Source organism: Chinchilla lanigera, unplaced genomic scaffold (genome assembly GCF_000276665.1).
Source record: "Chinchilla lanigera isolate Chin_1 unplaced genomic scaffold, ChiLan1.0 scaffold00009, whole genome shotgun sequence".
NCBI lineage: Eukaryota > Metazoa > Chordata > Mammalia > Rodentia > Chinchillidae > Chinchilla > Chinchilla lanigera.
Window position 1 is genome coordinate 12620237 of NW_004955410.1, and position 21390 is coordinate 12641626.

The following is a 21390-nucleotide window of genomic DNA, read 5'->3' on the forward strand; positions in this document are numbered from 1 at the left end:
CTAGGGATTTAAGAAATTGAAAAAGCCCTCAGATTGATCCAGGTGCAGTAGTGCATACCTGTATAATCACAGCGCCTGGGAGGTCAAGGCAGGAGGATCACTTCATGTTTGAGGCCAGCCTGTGCGACATACTGAGTTGAAGACCAGCCTGAACTACACAGAGAGATCTTGTCAAGGAAGAAAGAAAGAGTGCCGGGCATGGTGGCACATGCCTGTAAACCCAGCACTCAGGAGGCTGAGGCAGGAGGATCGTTGTGAGTTCAAGGCCAGCCTGTGCTACAAAGTGAGCTCAAGGCCAGCCTGAACTGCATAGCAAGATACCATCTCAAAAAGACCAAAAAATAAAATAAAATAAAATGCCTATTATCAGGGCTGGGGATTTAGTTCAGCAGCACAGTGCTTGCCTGGCAAGCATGAGGTCGTGAGTTCAATTCCTGGTACTGGAAAAAAAAAAAAAGAAGAAAAGAAAGAAAGAAAGAAAAAAGAAAGAAAGAAAGGACAAGAGCCACCTTGCCCTTGGATGGATGAGACTACTAATGCTGGTCAGTCCCCCCAGGACAGGATCTCCTCTCTCATTACATACGAACACCACAGCAATACTCTTTCTGATATTGTTGAGAACTGGCAGCATTTCAAATGCTCAGAATTACCCTTCCCATCAATATAACAGACAACATACTCTAAACCCCAACTAAACACCTAAAGACTCTAGACAACAGATAAAAGACATTCTTATAAAAAACAACTGAGCTATAAGCAATCAAAAGGGAAATGCCAGAAGACAACAGTAAAGGAAAAACTGACCCCCAAAAAAGTGAAGCTGGAAGTGAAATCAGTAGTTACCTTAAGATATTTTTTCATTGCTAACAACCTAGGGCTTTTGATTTTAATAACCTCTGGTAAGGTGGGTATGGGGAAGAGGTAATGGGAGAAAAGGTCTTAGACATCCACCCAGAGACAAATTGGGATAGGGCAGCTCCATGAAGCATGGATCCCCCAGGGCTATGTCCTTGCTAAGGTAGGAAGCAAGTGCATCCCACAAAGGAAGGGCAGTGTAACTGTTTCTCTTGACTTTGAAATGGAACAGAGGATAAAAACAGCTCCTGGATAATGTGATCAGAAGTCCTGTTGCACTTCTGGTCTGCAGCTCTCTATTTACTCTGCATGACTCTTCTCTCCTCACCTTCCCCAAAATCCAAAGCCAACAAAATAATTTAAAGCAATACTTTTTTCCTTACAAACAAATTTAAATCCTCTATGGAGGACTAAGCTCTCCAACCAGACCTTACAGAATTCCCACAGGTAAAGTTCCAAAAAGTAATATCTCATAATTTTTTAAAAATACACATTACACAAACAAGCCAGACACCATGAATGAGAGTCAGCAGAACACACTGCACAGGCCTGCTAAGACTACATACATCAGAATTACTGGACTCAAAACAGAAATTATCTGCTATTAAAAAAGACCACTGAGGAATTAAATACAGAAGCCAAAAATATGTAACTATAAAGAAAGGAAGTAGATTTGAAAAATAACCAAACAGAACTTTCTGAAAGCAATAATACAATTCCAATAAAAAATATACTTCTTTTTCTCTCTTTTTGAGACAGGGTCTCGCTCTGCAGTTCAGACTGGCCTTGAGCTCACTTTGTAGTCCAGGCTGGTCTCGAACTCACAGCAATCCTCCTGCCTCAGCCTCCCAAGTGCAGGAATTACAGGCATGCACCACCACACCCGGCTAAAAAATGTACTTAACAAGTCAATTTAGCTGAGGTAAAACAAAGGTAAAAAGTAAATTAGCAAATTAGAATCCAAAGCTGAAGGAATTACCAGACTGCAAAAAGGAGCGCCACCCCCCTCCAGCTGGGCATGGTGACACACGCCTGTAATCCCAGCAGTTGGGAGGCTGAGGCAGGATTGTCATGAGTTTGATGCCAGCTTGGACGACACAGTGAGTCAAGGCCAGCCTAAACTACATAACAAGATTCTGTGTCAAAAAAAAAAAAACAAAACACAACAAACAAACAAAAAAACAAAAAACAAAAAACAAGGGGCTCGGGATATAGCTCAGTGGCACAAGTGCCTGCCTGGCAAGCACAAGGTCCTGAGTTCGATCCCCAGTACCTGCCCCCCCCCGCCAAAAAAAGAACAAACAAAAAAGATCCTTCAAATGCTGCTGTCAAGCACAATTTGATGGAGAATCTATTTAAAAACAAAAAAGGTTGAGTCATAAAGGATTAGAAATAAAGGAACTCCATATGTATAGGAACTCTAGAAGAGCTAATAGTGAAGATGAGGGAGTAACAACATGTGAAGAAATAATGCCTGAGTTTTTCAGAACAGATGAAATAGACATAAGGAATTTCAGAATTCCAAAGACAAAGACAAAATCTCCAATAGCCAGACAAGGCAGTGTGGTGGACAAGAAGGAGAAAATGTAAAAAAGGAGGGATGAAAGAAGATGGAGGAATAGAAAATAGAAGGAAGGGATACTACAAAAGAAAATGGGGAAAGGAGGGAGGTGGGTGGGGGGAGAAAGCTAAAACCAGCAAACATGAAAGCCTGAATTTCCTTCGGGGAAAATGCTGACAATAGCCTGAGGATCTACATGAGGTGCTGCACCTAAAATTCTGACATTCTGAAAAGCTAACAGATCCCAAAACTGGTAATTGCTTCTTACTGAGCAAACTAAAATCCTCCTTGAGGTAGGTCTCAGGACCCCCAGATACTAAGGTCAGTCCATCACAATCTCATAAATAAAATTTCCAAACACATAAGTGAATACAGTACCATGAAGGAAAAACAACAGAATACAACAGATCCAGATGCTCAGAAACTTCAGATGTTAAAATCATCAGATAGGAATCCAAAATCATTATCTCTGAAGTGGTTAAAATCATAAATATGGTAATAAAAATCACAAAGGAACAAACAATGGAATACTCAGCTGTATACAGGAAAGAAATTCTGGCACAAGCTACAGGAGAGCTAGGCCTTGATTATGCTAAATGTAAACAGCCAGTCACAAAAAGACAAACACTGCTTCCTTCCACTGGTAAGAGGTACCAGAGCAGTCAAATTTGCAAGGACTGAACATAGAACTGTGACAGGTGCTCAAAGAAGGGGGGAGTTACACGAATATAACACTTCAGTTTTGCAAGGTACAGAGTTTTGGAGGTTGGCTGCACAAGGATGCAGATGGACCTAAACACTGCTGAACTCTGTGAGGCGTGATCAAAATACATAGTGAATGTTTAAATGTTTAAAAATGTATTACAGTAAAAGACATTCCCATCACTCCCTCAAAATACTCTCCCTCACTTTGAACACAGATATATCATCATTCTTGCCACATTCAAAGCAGCTCAAGAAGACCTGTTTCGTGAGTGTGTTTACACAGTGTGATTAAAAAGAAAACTACAGTGAATGCTGCAGCCAAGTACCACACAATGGAAAAGCAGGGTCATAAAAACAGTGCAGCACATCTTCATCCACCTTATTCACTGGAGCTGGTACTGTGCAATTTCTGGCTCTTCCCCAAAATCAAAATGACCCAAGGTAAACATTCCAAATCAGTGCAGGACATTGAAGCGGCTACAATAGCTCAACTCCAGACATGAAAGAAGACTTCCAGAACTGCTTCAGAAAGTGGCAAGTATGAGGGATAAGTGAAGGGAGGGGGATATTTTAAGGGGAATTAATGGATATGTATCCTTTATTGTAATATTTTTTAAAAATTTAAATCTTTACCATATATTTGTCATACCTCACATACTTAAAATAGCTTTAAGATGGCAAACTTTATTTTATATGTATTTTACTACAATTTTTTTAAATTACAAGGAATATTATAAAAGTGATCAATCACATTTAAAGAATAAAAAATAAAATTTCTAAAAATGAAAGTAAAATTGTTTAACTTTGCAAAATAAATTTTAACTACTCAATATATGAGGTAAACATCCTGTGGATACAGGTAAACTACTTATAAAATCAGAACTAAAGAAACTATGTATATTATAGTATAAACAGAAGGAAAACATAAAAATAGGCTAAGTCATAGAAAATAAAACAAGTCCAGTTAGAACTGAGGAGAGGCAAAAAGATGGAATGAAGCAATGTGCAAAAAAAGTGATGGCTAATATTTTTCTAGAATTAATGAAAAACATGAATTTGTTGATGTAGGAACTACAAAAATATACCAAGAAAGATGTATAAAAGTAACTACAAACCTAGACATATTAAAACTACATACATCTAAATTTAAGAGAATACCTCAGTGCAATGCAAAAGAAATGACATACTTGTCTAGAAAAGCAAAAATTAAATTACCTACAGACTTCTCATCTTGAGTTAAGTATATGTACACCAGCAAAATCATTCTGAAAAATAATTAACCATTTTCCAGTAAAGTTGATAACGCACTCACACTACCACCCAGCAATGAAGACGCCTTTAGAAAAGAACAGCATGACAAACTCTGACATGTGCAACAAGATAGGTACAAGAATGTTCATACTAGCACCTCCTGTAATCATTCAAACATTTAAAAAAACAATGAAAGGGATACAAAATGATGATATATACCTGAACAGAATGCTGTTAGCAATGAAAAACCCACCTTGAATACATTTGACAAACATAGTATTAAGTAAAAATCAGTATGACATTAATTATGTGAAGTTCAAAATATATAAAATTAAATGTCACTTTAAGAGAAGCTGGAGAAACAGACAGGGTATGATCAAGGAATAAAAGGAAACAAAAATAGTTGTATTTCCTATGTTGTGTGTGTTTGTTTTTACCTTTTCTACCTTACATATATGCTACATTCATTTTAAACATAATCTCTAATGCCATACTATTTAATTCTAGCAATAACTCTATGAATTATAATAATTTTATTGCATTTTGTACATAGGGAACTTAGGCACTGAAAGATTAAGTAATTTGCTCTAGGTTCCAGGTTAGTAAATTGTTGATCCAAGATCAGAATCCGTTTCCACAGTAAATTCTCCTGAGTACAAGATTACTCTTCCTCCTTTTTGTACATATATAATATTCCATTTTAAAAATAAAAGAAAGAATTTAAAAGGGAAAAAAATGTTTGAAATGAGTACTCTAAGGACTGTTATCAAACTTTTTGCAAAAAGATAAATGTGTGTATATCTATGTGTGTGTTTCAGTGTAATGAGAAAAAAAAACTAATAATCATTTTGCCTGTGTTATTTTAATTCTCATCACATTTTTCTTCATTTTCCAAATTGTTTGCAATGAACATATATTACTTTAATACTCGGGGAAAAAAATCAATACTACTTAAAAATACTCTTGCACTTAGCTTTCTTTTCTTTTGCACATTCTAATCACTTGGTAAATTGCAGAGGAAATCTAATTACATCTTGCCTGAAAGATAAAAGACAACTATGTGTGTTGCCAGTTCCAAAAAAGGGCCTTTTGCTTTCTATACAAAGGCAAATAGTGCTTTAAATTTCAGCAAAACTTGTAAGAGGCTGGCAAAGACTTACTTCTGGCTGCTGCTTCAGGACAACCCCTCTGCTATCAAAAGCAACAGAAGCAGCCGGAATCTGCTGTCTACAGCCACCAAGCTAGATGAGGAGAGATACAGAGGGAATTTTAGGCAACAATAAAGAAACAAATTCACAATACAGAGAAATCAGCTGCAAGTCTGACTAGCACGTTTAGAAAAGCAGTCCTCAGACAGAAGTGTGAGGTTCCTGCTGGAAGCATCCACAGCCCAGAAGGGGAGGAGGGAGGCTGCCAACTGAGTGGTGCTGAACCCGCAGGGTATAGAGTGCAGCTAAAAAGAAGTACCTTTCTAAAAGCAGAGCTGTTTTGGAAAAGGAGAGGGGTACTTAGAAGCAGATCATGGTAGAGTTAGTAGTACTATTCAGTGATGACAGTACCACCTGGAAGAGTAATCTGCAGGGACAGTGAATCAGTCAGTCCCCTGGCATGGCAGCACTTGACCAGTGCTGAGCCTCCAGCTTAAATAAAGCAGGAATGGCAGACTAAAGCTTTATTAACATTTTTCTTACAACTTAATATATCAAAATAAAGTATATTAACTCTGTAAAAACAATTACCTCCAGCGTACCCAATGTCAATTTCTGAATGACAACCAGAAGAGGGTGGTGGAACACCCGCTTTCCAATGCCATCTCATCACCTGCTCCCCTTCCTTCATTCACTAGCTTGTGAATTAGAGTAAATCACTAACTTTCCCCAAGTTTTGGCTCTCAGTTTGGAAAATAGACACGATTCAACTTGCCTCGCAGTTGATGTGAAGATAAAGTAAGACATGGATGTAGTGCCTAGCACCATGTCCCTGAAGATGCTTTGGAAATGTGCCTTCCACTGCTATCCTATACCTAGTTAAGTCACTTATACCACACATGCACACACACACACACACACACACACACACACACACACATGCACGCACAGCCTGTGCCTTCTCAGGGTGATGAAGCCTAGGAAAATAGCCTTGTCTGGCTCAGGATACAAAACAAAGATTAATAATCCAAATATATTAAAGTGAGAACTGGGAGTTATTTTTCACTTCAGATTTCATTTTAAAACAAATTACAGAATAGTAGCTGAAAAAGGAAACTTCATATTCATGAAGCTGGCTAACCAGAAATAAAGACAAAAGCTGCCTTTTCTTGTCACATTAAAAGTGAAAACAAACAAGACATAGAGGAAGCAGAGGGAGAGCTCAAATGAAAATTTCACCTCAGGGATGAAGACAAAGAGTCAGATGTTTGATGTGGTATATTTCATGGACTCAGGGATACACAAACCCCAGAACACTGAGAACAGCCCCACGCATTTGAAAGGAGTTCCAAGGACATTTGGCTACTGAGGAATAAACCTAACTCTTGGTTTCTTAGTCAAAGAAGATTCCAAAATTTAAATAAAAATCAAAAACAAGAGCTTTACAAATATTTCTTTTTAGTACAGTTCAGTCTCATACTTCACCAGCTTTGTTTATATCAAAGATGATCATATATCACCCTTGGTTCAATAATCTGGTGAAATATAATGAATGAGAAGATAGATTCCTTCATTATTTTATGTGGGATATGTGTCCTTGGTGTTTACTTCTGAGTTTCCCTGATGTTTGAGGCAAATGAACGCCTTCCAAAGAATAACTACCACAATGCTATGCTATCTCAAATAGGGAGCTGGAAATGGTACATTTGATTTAAGAACAAGTCAATGAACAGACAAAAATGAAAGAAATTGTTCAAGGGTGTAAGGTGGGCTGAAGGGAAAGAAGGCTTTTATTTCCACATGAGTTTAAAGTTTTGAAAACTGACTAGACTGTATTTCAACTTTTAAAAATCTGAAAGTAGCTAAAAAGCTGTCAGATCTACTCATCAAAGGAAGAGATTTGACAGAAGAGATCTGAAGACATGGTAGGTGTACAAATGTAAAATGTCTCATGTTTGTACCTCAGAGATTACAGCACTTCCCCAACTTTAAAGTACAAATGAACCCCAGACCTTCTTGTTAAAATGCATAGTCTGATTCAGGAGGTCTGGGGGTCCTGAGATTCTGCAAGTGAACAAACTCAGTGATGCCCGGGCTGTGGGTGGCGACTGGGTGGAAGGAAGGTGGGTGTTGAATGCTCATGTAATTAGATCAGGTGATTTGAATTGGTGGCTGTTGGTTTACCACATTAGGAGTTGGGGCATAACCCCAAGGCCCAGTTTTCTTATTTAACCCATATCTGTTTTCCCTAAGCAACTGCGAGGCTGAAATTAAGCCACAAGCCATTGTGAGGCACAAAGGACAAAGAACTGCAGCGTCATTAAAAACATACAGGGGCCAGGGATACAGCTCAGTGGCACAAGCGCCTGCCTGGCAAGCACAAGGTTCTGAGTTTGATTCCCGGTACCAAAAAAAAAAAAAAAAAAAAAAAAAAAAAAAAAAGAAAGAAAGAAAGAAAGAAAAAAAAAAAAAAAAAAAAAACATACAGGGTAAACAACTCAAAGAAGGACCTCAAGTGGGAGACAGAACCAGCCTTAAAACCTGTATCACCGGCTCTGAAGCAAGTGCTTTGCGCTCCAGTGTGTTGCTACTTAAGGAGATATGAGGGACAAATCACCAAGATGCCAAAATTAATTTCAAAATACCTTTACCTTCCTGTGCCATGACATATATTACACTGCAAACATACTTCCTGGGATGACTGAAGCACTTGTATTCCCTGCTACAACGGGACCAGAGCCAGGCACCAGCTTCCAGTACAGTGGTGCGCTTTTGTCTACCTCATGCTATCTCTGCTTGCTACTACTTGACAAGACACGCCAAAGAGAAAATCCAAAATGTAATATGCCTATTAGCAATTTAGCAACTTCTCCCTGGCTTCCTCTTATCTTCTCATACTAATGTCTAAAAGAGTGTTTAGTCTAAAAACCTAGTTCTACATCCACTCTTGAATCTTATCTCTAATTAACTGATTGAAAAGTAATTCATTCTCCAAAATTCCAGAGTTCGTACTGTCATTCCAGAGCCCTTCAGAGTAATGCTCCTCAGTATTTTAGCAATGCTGTTATATCTAAGTCAAGAAAGAGCTTCCATTGGCTATAAACAAGTGGTTCAAGGTGGCACACTTTATTTTTATGCAGAATATAAATAGACAGGTAACAGTAAAAATGAAAACTATAACATTGTGAAATTTTTAACTGCACATAAAGTGAGATTTTCAGGAAAATATGTGCAAGGTATATTGAGACACAAAGATACTATAAGAAACTGAGTTATAGAGGAAATGAATGTGGGCAATAGAATTTTCAGAAAATATTTTTGAGTTTTATGAAGAATCATTTCTGAAATAATGGAGTTTAGAGTTCTCATCAGATTCTCTGGGAAGCACCTCACCCAGGACTGAAGGATTTCCTTCTTTCCCCTCCCTCCATCCTTTCTTCTTCTTTATTTCCTTTCTTCCTTCCTTCCTTCCATACTTCCTTCCATACTTCCTTCCTTCCTTCCAGAGACTTTTAGAAATGTATATTCCACAAGTTCCTTCCAGCATCTTCTTTTCAAGAGCAGAAAAGTCCCTTTGACACAGATTTCCTCCTATTCTATCCTCTTTGAGCAAAATGTTCAATATCCTCCTCCCAAAAAGATAGGAGGCAAGTTGTGCCTCAGTTTCTTTAAACTGTTTCAGGTCTTTTAAGTTCTCCTAGGACTTCCTTTTCATTCCTTCAATCATCTTAGGTTCCCTTTGGGAGTCAGCCTTACTTACTTTATTAAAATCAATGAAAAGTATAGAAGAAAGACTTAAAATTGCAGCTGATGCATCCTTTATTAACCTCCATACTCTACTAAAGTAAATATTATAATAAAAATAACATTACAATGTATTGTGTATTATGACCAATTGGCTAGAACTAATGCAGTATTTATGGAGTATTTATAGGCAATTACTGGTAACTATAATAACAGCAATAATGTAATGAATATTTTCAGTGTGCCAGGCATTGAATACTTTTGCTATCAATGACTCTGAGAGGTATATATTACTAACCCCATTGTTACAGGAAGGGCCAGGGCTACATTGTCATAGATCCTGATTATGATTCTAGCATACTACAAAGATACATAATCACATACTCATACACATGTGCACTGCATGGTGCATGGATGGTGACTGCTGCAGACCATGACTGCCTGGAACCAGACTTTGAGATAAGGATTTTTGTGCAGGAATTTTATTGGTGAGGGTTCACGGGCTCCACACTTGCAGGGGAGTGTGCAAAGCAAGATAAGGCAGTGGAGAGGATGGGCAGTGGTACAGTCACAACAAAGCCTTGGCAGACCCTTCAGGTCCTACACGCCATTCTGAGCTGGGGCAAGGGCTTTTGTAGTATGTTTGCTCTCCTGGGGCAAATGACACAGCCATGGGTGAGGCAGCTATCTTTAGCTGAAGGCTGGAGACAGTCTGTAAAAGGAGGGACCCGGCTGTGAGCTCTCAGCTGTCAGCACCTCCAGAAGCCAGGGAAAGATGCTTCAGTCTAGGAAGGGCAAGGGATCTGGGTGGTACATCACAACTCTACTGCAGTGATTCAGCCAAGAGTATGGTTCTGTGCACCTGCTTAACGGTTGGTAAGCAACAGATCACGAAGCTCTAATGCCAGAGAAATCAAAGACATAACACTGGAGAGAACAGCTTCAAGTGTTGCTCTGATTTATGTGTAGAGTATGAGGAATACCTCTTTCCATTTTCAGTCTTGCTCTCTCCTTGTCTGTGTCTCTTTATCTCTCTTTTCTGTCTCAGATTCTCTGTCTACACACATACTAATACGATTCCAAATAAAACATGAAAACTCTATAGCAAAAAGGAAACAGAAGAGAATAAGGTGAAATACTGCTGATATTTATTACTGAAGTGAAAACTGCCATTTCTGAATAGTCATATGAATAATAATCTAGCTGTCCTCTAAATGAAAAAGTGTCTCAGTGGGTGAATAAAACCTGTTGGCAGCTCTGTATCTCCAATAATCTTTTAATCCTCAGTATTTCCTTATAGATATCATTTTCCAAATCATATTAAAAGACATAATTGCTTCAAGTAGTTCTTATCTACAACAAATAGCACTAATAGTTATACTATTGATTGTGAAAAATTCTATTTTTCCATTTTTAATGACAACAATCAAAAATGTTTTTTAAGGTTTAAGATAAAAATATTTATTATGTATTGTTACCTATTTCCCTGTTATGTTATTGATTGTGTTATCCCTGTTATACTATTGATGGTGAAAAATTCTATTTTTCCATTTTTAATGACAACAATCAAAAATGTTTTTTAAGGTTTAAGATAAAAATATTTATTATGTATTATTACCTATTTCCCTGTTATGTAGAAGCTTTAAGAAAACCCAGAAAGTCAACAACTAGCAAGAATGGCTTATTAAGGCATGAATTTTAAATAAATCCTCAGGGGATAATGAACCAGCTTATTTTACGGAAAAATGTGAAGTCAATTCATATTACACTGGCTTGCCATGCTATCAACTAATGCAAAAATAAATCCTCTAGTTACCATTCTCATTTTAACATGAGCAGCAAGATACTAGTGACATAGCTAGGTTCAAAAGTTAATAATAAACCTGAATCAAGAATAATTTCCAAAGTACCCAAACAACAAAGGCAGTGGAGAGTGAAAGTTCAACGGCAGCAGGACATTATCTGATTAAACACCCACTGTCATTGTCCTCCACCAAAATGGTCCACAAATCGCTGATGCTAAGTCTATGACCTCTATGGTGGATTGAATTTGTACCAAAAGTCAGTGGCTCAGCATTTCCTCACCTCTTTCTTTTTAAAATCCCACATTAAACAAGGGCATAGAATAACACATTTTACAGCTAACTATGATTTGAGTCTGCTGGAATAGTGCCCAAGCAAGTGTCACCCTGGAAACTTACCCATGCTTTCTATATTCCAATAGGAGTTTTCCCACCCAACCCTCCTCTTGCAGAATTCTGTGCTCTGACCTGAGTAGAAAGGTAGTTTTGAGTGATATTTCAAATTAGATGCTTTTAAGTGGCAACTCCAAAGCTAACAAAAACTTAATATGTTGCTTTGTTTGCATAATGGTACTTGAAACACTTGCTCAGAATCTGAGTAGATAACAGCCACCTAATACTGCTGCAGCCTATACTTCACTGCACCCACGGTTAGATACCACCCGTGGAAGACACCACCACCAGGCCAAACAACAGTGGTGAAAGCGGAATTTCCCTTTCATAACCATCATACTGTCTTGTGTTCACAGCACACAACGGTTTCCTTATCTGTTTACCTTGTTTACACTGTTGACCTGCCCAGGCAAGGAACAAACAGGACAAACCCTTAGCACATGGAAAACTGTCCCACGCAGTTCTCATCCCTTATCTATAACATGCTGTTTCCACGTCAGTTCCAGAAACAAACACCATTAAAGAGCCTGGGCTTTGGAGACATTACCTTAGTATGTCTCTATTTCCCCAAGAATATGAGTAAAATAGAAAGAAACACAGAGACAGAGAAAAAGAGAGACAGTGAGGCAAAAAGGCGGGGGGGAATATCCCTTGTCCTTTTACACATAAAAGAGTGGAACTCCTTTTGTTCCTAGTAGCTTTCGGGATGAGTGAATCATGTTTTGTACACGCACCCTGACGACTTACAGCCCACTGGTTTCACAGCAAAGACTGACCATTCTGTGAATTTTAGAAAAGGATCCATTGTCTTGGAGACCACCTACAACTTGAGTGCATGTGCCGTCATTCTAAGTTACACCAGCTCAGCACTTCCATAAATTCATTTCCTGTACATAAAATCCACAGTAGATTGCAATGTAATTGACCAAGTCAGAAATATCATCTGCTTAAAAGTGTTAGTTTTGAAATCACAGATGACTGTCCTTTTTTTTAACTGTAATTTTTATAGGTGGTTTGATTCTCTTCCAATCCTATAGTACGGTAATGGAATCATTATACAGAAATTAATAATACCAAACCAAAACCCATGTTAAAAATTATGTTTTAAAAAAGCATTAATCAAGTACTCAAGTATAAAAGTAAAATCTGTTTGCTGAGTTTAGAGTGATTAACCAAAGTAAATGCCATTGGTGTAAAGTGGTTTACTTAATTCTGTTTTAAGATATATAGATAACCCCACAGTCCAATAAAGATTTGGAATGAGAAAAAACAATGATACAATGAAAAGGCCGGAGTTTCAAGAGATCAGGGCTCTGGTTCCAAATGTTACTAAATTACTTAATTTTGCTTCAAGTTAATTTTTCTTTTCTTTTTAATGTTCATGGAAAGATAGTAATGAAGTAAATTATAAAGAGTATAATGAGAAGATTTTGTAATTTTCCAAAAAGTCTTAAACAAAAAGTCATTAAGCTAATTAAGACCACAATAATCAAATAAAATTAACTCAAAATAGCACTATTGTGAGTATTATTTGAATTTAAAATTTTTACCCATGGCATTGCCTCAAAGAAGGCTCTGAGTACTGAATTTCCAAAGCCCAACTTGGATGGACTTGTTCTCGAACAGTGCAGCCTCTGTTACACAGACCCCCTCACCATGTTCTGGGTGGACTGTGGGGAACACCCAGCGGGGAGAGACTGGCACCACCCCACTGAAGAATGCAAGACCCTGCTCAATCTCCCATCAGCAATGCCTAACCACTCTGCAGGGCAAGGAGCGTGAGGAATTGACGAGAAACATGATTTTTTTTTTGGTACTGGGAATCAAACTCAGGACCTTATGCTTGCCAGGCAGGCACTTGTGCCACTGAACTATATCCCCAGCCTGAGAAACACGATTGATACAGAGAAAGACTACATTGTGGAAAGCAAAGCACCTTTCCTAACTAATTTCTATAAGTGTTGTAAATAAAATAGAAAACAGCACTGGTTTTTGACTCTGAAATTTTATAGTTTATACTGTTTATTAAATACTGTGTTTTTTGGTTTTTGGTTTTTTTTTTTTTTTTGGTACTGGGAATCAAACTCAGGACCTTGTGCTTGCCAGGCAGGTACTTATGCCACTGAGCTATATCCCCAGCCTTAAATACTGTTTTAAATTACATTTTATCAGACTTGAAAAAGCTACCACATTTGCCCCTACGATACTTCTTAACTTATCATGACAAGCAAATAAGTCCAATAACTACACACACAAATGAAACAGCAAATAATGTTGTAGTGTAAATTGCTAAATGTGTTGGATTGTGTCTCCAGTATATGAACAAATAATATTGAAGGCTTAGGTACATAATCAAATTTATATGTGCAAAAATATTTCTAGTTATTGCCTATGTTATGGATCTCAAATGTCCCCCAAAATCTCACATGCTAAAGGTTCGGTGGCCAGGCTGCAGGGATGAGAGCCTGGTGAAGCCCAGCCCTTCCTTTCTGGTTGTTTCCCAGCCGCCACGAGGCAAATGGCTTTGCTCTGCTCTGTGCTCCCCACCATGTTGCTTTTCCCTCTCCACAGGCCCAAAAGAAGCAGGGCCAAGCATCAAGGAACTGAAACACTGAGCCAAAACAAGTCTTTTCTCCCTGTAAGTCGACTTTCTTAGGTATTTTATCACAGTAGTGTCAAGATGAGCCACACAGTCTATTACTCCCCAGTGAGTATTTCTAGTCTTGGTTCCTCTCCTTACCTCCACCTTATACTTCCCAGCTGTCCAGTGTCCCGTATGTACCTCAAAGTCCTTCCCTCCCCCAAATAAATCTGCTTTTCTTCTAAATCTAAAGACAGCATCAGCCACCCCAACCAGAAACCAAAATATCCCAGGTCCTAACATTTTCCCACTTTCCATCAACTCCAAAATCCAGCACATTCTAGAGTCTTCAAATTTCCCTCTCTGTTCTACAATGTTTCTAGCCAAATTCTAGCCATCTTCTCTGTTTCACAGATCACTACCAAACAATTCTTCCCTTCTTTCAGTCTTGTTCCCCTGGGCTGGGGATATAGCTCAATCGCACAGTGCCCCTCTGGCAAGCGTGAGGTCCTGAGTTTGATTCCCATTTCCAAAAAAACAACAATCTTGTTTCCCTGCACTTCACTCGCTGCTCACTCCATGGTGACACGACTAAAATGCTGATGACTTACAGATGAACATCCCTCTGTGCTTTCTGCCTCCCCCCATACACACAGAGTATATGGTTCAACAACCTGCGACAACTTACTACTTTCACATTTGGATTTCACATCCTAACCCACTGCTCCTGCCTGTGGTGTCCTCCTCCACTCCACTTGCTCTTCACCTGACTGATTTATACTCATCTTTCAAGAGCCATTTCAGGGGCCACCTCCTCCAAGAAGCCCGCTGTAACACACAGTCTTCCAGCCCCCAGACTGCATTAGATACCTCTGCCATCCTTTAATGTACCCTCGGTATACTTGTATCATACTACAGTTGGTTATACCTACTTATAGGTCTGTCTCTTGCATTTTTAAATATTCCTTGAAGGCAAAGACTTACTACCTTTGCTTCCAAAGAGCCTAGCAAAATTTATTGAACTGAACTGAAAATGACTAAATGGGGGAAAATAGGTTAGGGGGTAGAAGAGTATTTTGGAGGGTTATAAATGTTTGGGAATAAAGTAATTGGTTTTTTTTTAACTTATGCAAAAAATATTTCATGTTTATAAAATATTTTGAGGGGGTGGGGATTTAGCTCAGCGGCAAAGCGCCTGCCTGACAAGTACAAGGTCGTGAGTTCAGTTCCCGGTACCAGAAAAAAAACAAAAAAAACAAAAAATAATAAAATAAAATATTTTGAGTTATATTATTGGATTCATAAAGGCAGATACTGAGGTTGACAGAGACCATAAATATAAAAGAACTTTCTTGGAAAGTTATTGATCTTTTAAGGCGTGTGTGTGTGTGTGTGTGTGTGTGTGTGTGTGTGTGTGTGTGTATTCAAGTAAGTCTTCAGAGATCAAAATTCCACTTCAAATAAATTTCTCTTTGGTCAAAATATTCAGTTGACTTCCATCAAAACTGCTAAAAAAATTAATTCGCCCCCAAAACAAAAACTCTCAATTCTTTACAAAGAATTTTCAGTAACCTATTCCCTATTCACTCTTTGGAGAGTGTATTTTGGAAGCTAAATGAGACCCTTTATAAAGACAAGTAGAGAACAAATTCAATCTCACCTTCAGACAGTCCACTAGGCTGAGAGTCTCCCAAATGTTTCTCTGGTTTCAGAGGCAGCCCTTTTCTCAGGACGACGCTGAGGGCTGGGAGCAGCTTTGGTCAAAGTCTTCAGCAGATGAGGGTAAACTATTACAAAGATTCCTGAAAAGGAAAAAAACCTCACTTATAACAGGGCAAATTGTTGTAAATAGTTAATTCAATTAAGCTGACATTCCCTTTTCCTATCCTACTAAAGCTGACAACGGGAACTTAATACATATGAAATTCCATGATTAATTTTAACCAAGCGTTATTGTACTTAGGACATCACTAAGCCTAAGAAACTTTAATCAATTTGCAGGCAACAGTTAATGAGAAAAGGTAACATAATTCCAATTACATTTCAGTGTAGAAGAGAAGGCTGAATTATCCCTAAATAGCAGGAAACAACCATGCACACACACACACACACACACACACACACACACACACACACACACAAAGGCACTTGATTTTATTCTACCCTAATACTTCATGGGAACACACTGTGTTTTACAATCACATCAGCACTCAGACTGTGCCTGGGAAGAATCTAATACAGGCTGAAAGAACAATGAAGAAATTAGTATTTGATCAAGGTGGACGATGTCAGAGAGGGATTCAGCAATGCAATTACATTTTAGAGGTGGCTTTGGAGGCGGCAAGAAAAGAAGACATGTGGGAATAAAGGGCTTGCTGAACAAACCAGTGTAGGAAAAAAACATAAGGTTAAGGTAGAACTGCACAGAATGAAATTTTAACTAAACAGAAGCCAACAAACAGAAGGGCGTGTTTATTTAATACCTTACTTTTATGAGAAAGAGTACAATCACTAAATGGACTGTGCAGAAAACCTCTGTTAAACCAGAATTTGAGGTCTGTCTGCAGAAAGCGTACAGCTTGGTGTTTGAGACTGGCCTCCACCACTAACAGTATGACCTTAAGCTTGCTAAGTGCTCTTCAACTCTGCTTGCACATTAGCAGTATGGGCAGTATGAATTTCTAAAAAATACTGATGGTTGGATCTCATCCAAGCCAAATAAATCCACAGCCAAGTATAATAGATCTCAGGTAGGATGGCACCCAAGCATCAGCAGTTTTTCAAAGGAAAGTCAGGGATGATGTTCTTTGATGACACCTCCAATTGTCTGTACATTTCCAGCACCTGATAACTCACGTGTTGTAAAATAAATACAAGTTAATCCCAGAATTTGGAAGGCTGAGGCAGGAAAACTGCAAGTTCAAGCTAGCCTGGGAAAATATGAGGCCCTGTCTCAAAATTTAAAATAATAATAATAAAATTGATACAAGTTAAATTAATAGTGTTCAAAATTTTAAAATCTTATAAAATAGTTCCCAAGGTTTTAGGAGGAGGGAATTGAGGGTGGACAGACACAGTCATGTAGGCAAGGTTCAAGCAAAGTAGCAACAGCAGGAAAGAGTCCAGTCTGGGAAGAACAAAATCAGGTCAGAAACTGGGATCAGACCAATCTGTTTCAGCCAGGACTGACAGAATCCAAACACAGAACCACTGTGGGTGATGATGGTCTTGGCTAATGTTCTCCTGGTTCTCTGGGCAGAGAAAAGCACAATCTCAGGGTCCCTATCTCTTAAAGAACAATAAAGGCAATGGCACTCTGGGAAGCTAAATTATTGATCACTTTGTAGGAGTTAATGTTCCAAGGAGTCCTTAACTCCTCAAAAGAACTCTGAGCAGGTGTGGTGGTACAACCCTAGAATCCCAGCAGCACTCTGGAAGCCTAAAGCAGGAGGACCACAAGTTCAAGCCCATTCTGGACAATTCAGCAAGACCTGTTCTCAATCAATCAATAAATGCTGGATTATGTGCTGAAAATGTGAAGAACCTGTACCAAAAACATGAAGCACTCTCTGACCTAGGTACTATTATTATCCCCACTTTATAAGTGAGGAAATTGAGGCCAAGAGAGATTAATCTTGTCTCCAAATGATGCTCGTAGGTTTTAACAAAGCTAGTCTGCCCTGATCATGCACTGCCTTGTGGGAACATAGCTACCCAGGAGCCTGAAAACAAAGCCACTCTGCTCTGCCCTCTGTCCTTCTTGTGTTAACACACTGCAAAGCGAAAGTGGAAGAACTGAGTCTTGCTTGTGCTTTTGGATTTTGTCTGAGTAAATAACTAATTTCTGATGTTTGACAGAGGGTTGACACTTCATGGAATGATTTTCATTTTCTCCTACACACACACACTTCCCATTTAGTAGAGGTTAGATGCTGAAATTCAGTTACACTATTTCGGAGAATTTAGCTCAGACAGCTATCAGACAAGTCATTACTGACTCAGTTCACCCGGCATTTGAGTGTAAAAACCAACTGAAATCCCTAGAATATCATTTATAATTGATTTGGAGACATTCTTCCAAACTTTGCTGCACTCATTTCCAATCATCTTAAAGAATTACTCCTGCTGTAGTCTGCTGCTCCATTATATTTGCATTACGTAAATTATTTAATTTCTTTGAATAGCTTTCTTGTTGGCTATACTATCATATCTACAATATTTCACATATGAAATATATTTTATTTAAGAAGCTTACAAAAAACGTTTGTTTTTCTGATACTTTAGGCATATCCTAATTGTACCATGTCAGAATTACCTTTATGGCTCACTTTAATGATAATATAAAAAGATGGTTTTCATACACTTCTAGGAAAACATACAAGAGTGGTAATACAAATAAAAGCACAATCTGGGGAGGTGGAAGAGCATGGAAGATCACTGAGTCGAATCATTTATCTACCTATGGTCCCTTCTGTGCTTAGGGAATTTCACATGGAATTGCGTCTCTTCTAGTACCTGTCATGTTTCAATGAATGGCCCTCAGAGTCACACCTACATTCAATTTCTAATGTAAATTTTCCACAGCCCAAAAAAACACAGATAGGCTGTTGTTTCAGCAGAAGCAGCCAGTGACTGGATCAGAGATGAACATCTCAGAGGCAGCTGGAGGACCCAGGGGGTAACTTTATGCAAGCTTCTGCCCTACACAAGAAGGTTACGGTTGCAAGCCCAAGACCAGCCCCAGGAACATACCTCAAAATAAAAGAAAAAAGAAAAAAAAACAAAGATCTGGGGGTGTCACTTAATGGTAGAGCACTTCCTAGGATGTCAAATGGATACACCATGAGACCATAATGCTAGGTGAAATGAATCAGATACAAAAGGTTAAATATCACATGGCTTTTCTTATATGAGAAACCCAAAGTATAAATAATTTAAAGGGCAAAATAAAAGACAGGTGATAGAAAACAGGAAGGTAGATGTGTGAAGATGGGAAGGAGATCTAGGGATGGAGGGGGAGAAGAGGGAAGGGAAAAGAAGGGGAAGTAAGAAAGATTAAGATGCAACATGTGTATGTAGCAACTCCCCATGAGAAATATAAGCATTATGCTTTGCAAACATGTACTAATATAAATTTTTAAAAAAGAAAATAGTAGGTCCCTGAGGTTACCTCACACTGTGACAACTTTCAACTTCCTGTGTACAAACAGCACAGAGAAGCAGTGAGTGGAAAAGTCCTCCCTCCTCAGGCTGTACTAAGTGAATGTCTTTGATGATTAATATCTCATTTATCTCTTTGTAGTCTTGTTATTAGAACAAAGAGAAGGCTTTATTTCTACCTCCTTAAGAGTTCACCCTCTTAGATACGGGGTCCATTACTGCAACCTGCCAAAACCTTTCCACTTCCCACCTCTGCCCTTCCAAAACATTTCTTATGCCTTTCACTTTCACCTCCCCTACAAATGGCACATGTACACCATCTAGAATGACATTCACACTACAGTGGTATAAAGGTGGTGAAAACCAAATCATTAGTAAATGAAAATAAATTTATTTTTGAGTCTTGGTCATTAGTAAACATTATTACCAATACTCCACAGCGATTGTAAATCATTTTAATGATACAAAAACGTACATCAAGTGACATGACCAAGCATTGCATTTGCTAGAAAAAGATTTTAGCGCTTACTGGTTGAAACTGTAAAACCCAAGAGAATTAGGTTTCAGTAGCAGTAGAGAAAATAAAGCCATAGTTGAGATAATTAGCAACATGAACTTTGTAGTTAGAGTAATTACCTGTGCAGTAGACCAAGAAGTTATGTTTGAGAAACATACTGCAAAATCAGAGCTCAGTTTGCTTCAACCTTCCCTGAGGCAATAATGGAAATTAGCAGAATCTGTCATTCTAGGTCATCTAGTATACTCTGCCAAAGTGAAATTATTTTCCAAAGAAGATCTCAACTGCTTTGTCTAATTCATCTCTCAGTAAGCCTCATGGGATCTCTCATTACAGTAAAAAGCTCCGTACTGAAAGGCTTTATACGTTTTTGTGTCTGCTTGTCTGAGTTTCCCTCTCCCATCATTGTCGGGCTATCAAGCCCCGGTTTCTCAGATGGTCAGCGTGCCTGCCCAGAGCAACCCAGCTCATCCTTGCTGCTCTAATTGGAAGCTCCTAGTCCTCCCTGGCCTGTCTCTGTGTAAAGTAGAACAGCAGAGCTTCAGGGGACCTGATTAAAAAACACACGTTACATGTGAGATTTCACACATCTCCATGGGTCATGAAGAGGCTGTCTCGATTTGCTTCCTTTTTCTCAACTGTATTGAATTAGTAAACTGTTCGTTCAACAACTGCTGCTGTAGACTCACTAAGGGTAAAGTGCTAGAAGCCAGAAGAAATGCAAAGACAACCAAGACTCAGCAGCCGCTCCTCAAAAACAGAGTTGAGATAATACCATTTTGTGTTCAGCAGCACTTTGGAATTTATTTTTCATAGAGGTAATCCCACTCATTACTGAAAACTGTTTTTCTTGCATTTACAGCTTTTAAGAAATAAGTTTCAGTAACTTCTCAATGACTCATTATAGCTAGTAAGCGGTAAAGCCAGGACTCAGTATGATTTATGATTCTTAGTTCACATTATTTTCCGTAAGCCACAGGTTCACTAGTGAAATACTTACATAGCAACATATTGAGTGCTTACACCATTCTGGATACTGCTAAATCCAGGTGACATTTATTTCATTCTCACAGTAACTTTATGACATGGGTAGTTTTACTACACCCATCTAATAGAGAAGAAAGCTGAAGCGAAGAAGCGGGACTAACGGACCAAGGTTGTATGGCTAGTGGGTGGCAGAAAATGATAAGCCCCATGACAGCCATGCCACCCAGGAGAAATGTGGAGGAAGTTGTTGGATCTGTTGCTAGGAAGAAGGCTAAGCAAGGTTTGGAACGTTCCCTGGCAATTCTAGAACAGTGAGACTTTTCTTCCCTTGTAAATCCTGTGAGAAGACATTGGCATCGGAGATGAGAAAAGATGGCAGTTCCAAGAAAAGAAGAAAATGTTGTTTTTCCCTCTTCCCTCTGCTGTGGCTATGAACATGTGGGTGACTTGGTAGCACAGAGTTTGCAGCATATGAATACTGTCTGCTGATTTAATACCTGCTATGTACATTTTCTGTAATTTAAAAATCTCTGGACAGATCACACTGGTTGATCTGAAAGAAGAGACACAGACCCTTAGCATTCATGGCCTTGCATTTGTGATCTGCGATGTGAAAGGGCATGCCCAGCTCAAAAAGACCTACGATTTGGCAGTTTACTGGAACACCAGTTGGAGTCTCACAAACT

The 21390-nt window shown here is 38.6% G+C and overlaps 1 long non-coding RNA gene across 2 annotated transcripts in view; it reads right to left on the bottom strand.

Annotated features, from left to right (window-relative positions):
* Positions 1-21390, bottom strand: part of LOC106147778 — a 124883-nt gene that overhangs the window by 52125 nt on the left and 51368 nt on the right. Inside the window, exons 2-3 of one of the 2 annotated variants that reach the window (XR_001232731.1) lie at positions 15701-15842; positions 5533-5613 (exon numbers count right to left, since the gene is read on the bottom strand). This is a non-coding gene — a long non-coding RNA (uncharacterized LOC106147778). The remainder of the gene's footprint in view (positions 1-5532; positions 5614-15700; positions 15843-21390) is intronic. The other variant, XR_001232730.1, reaches the window with a different exon arrangement.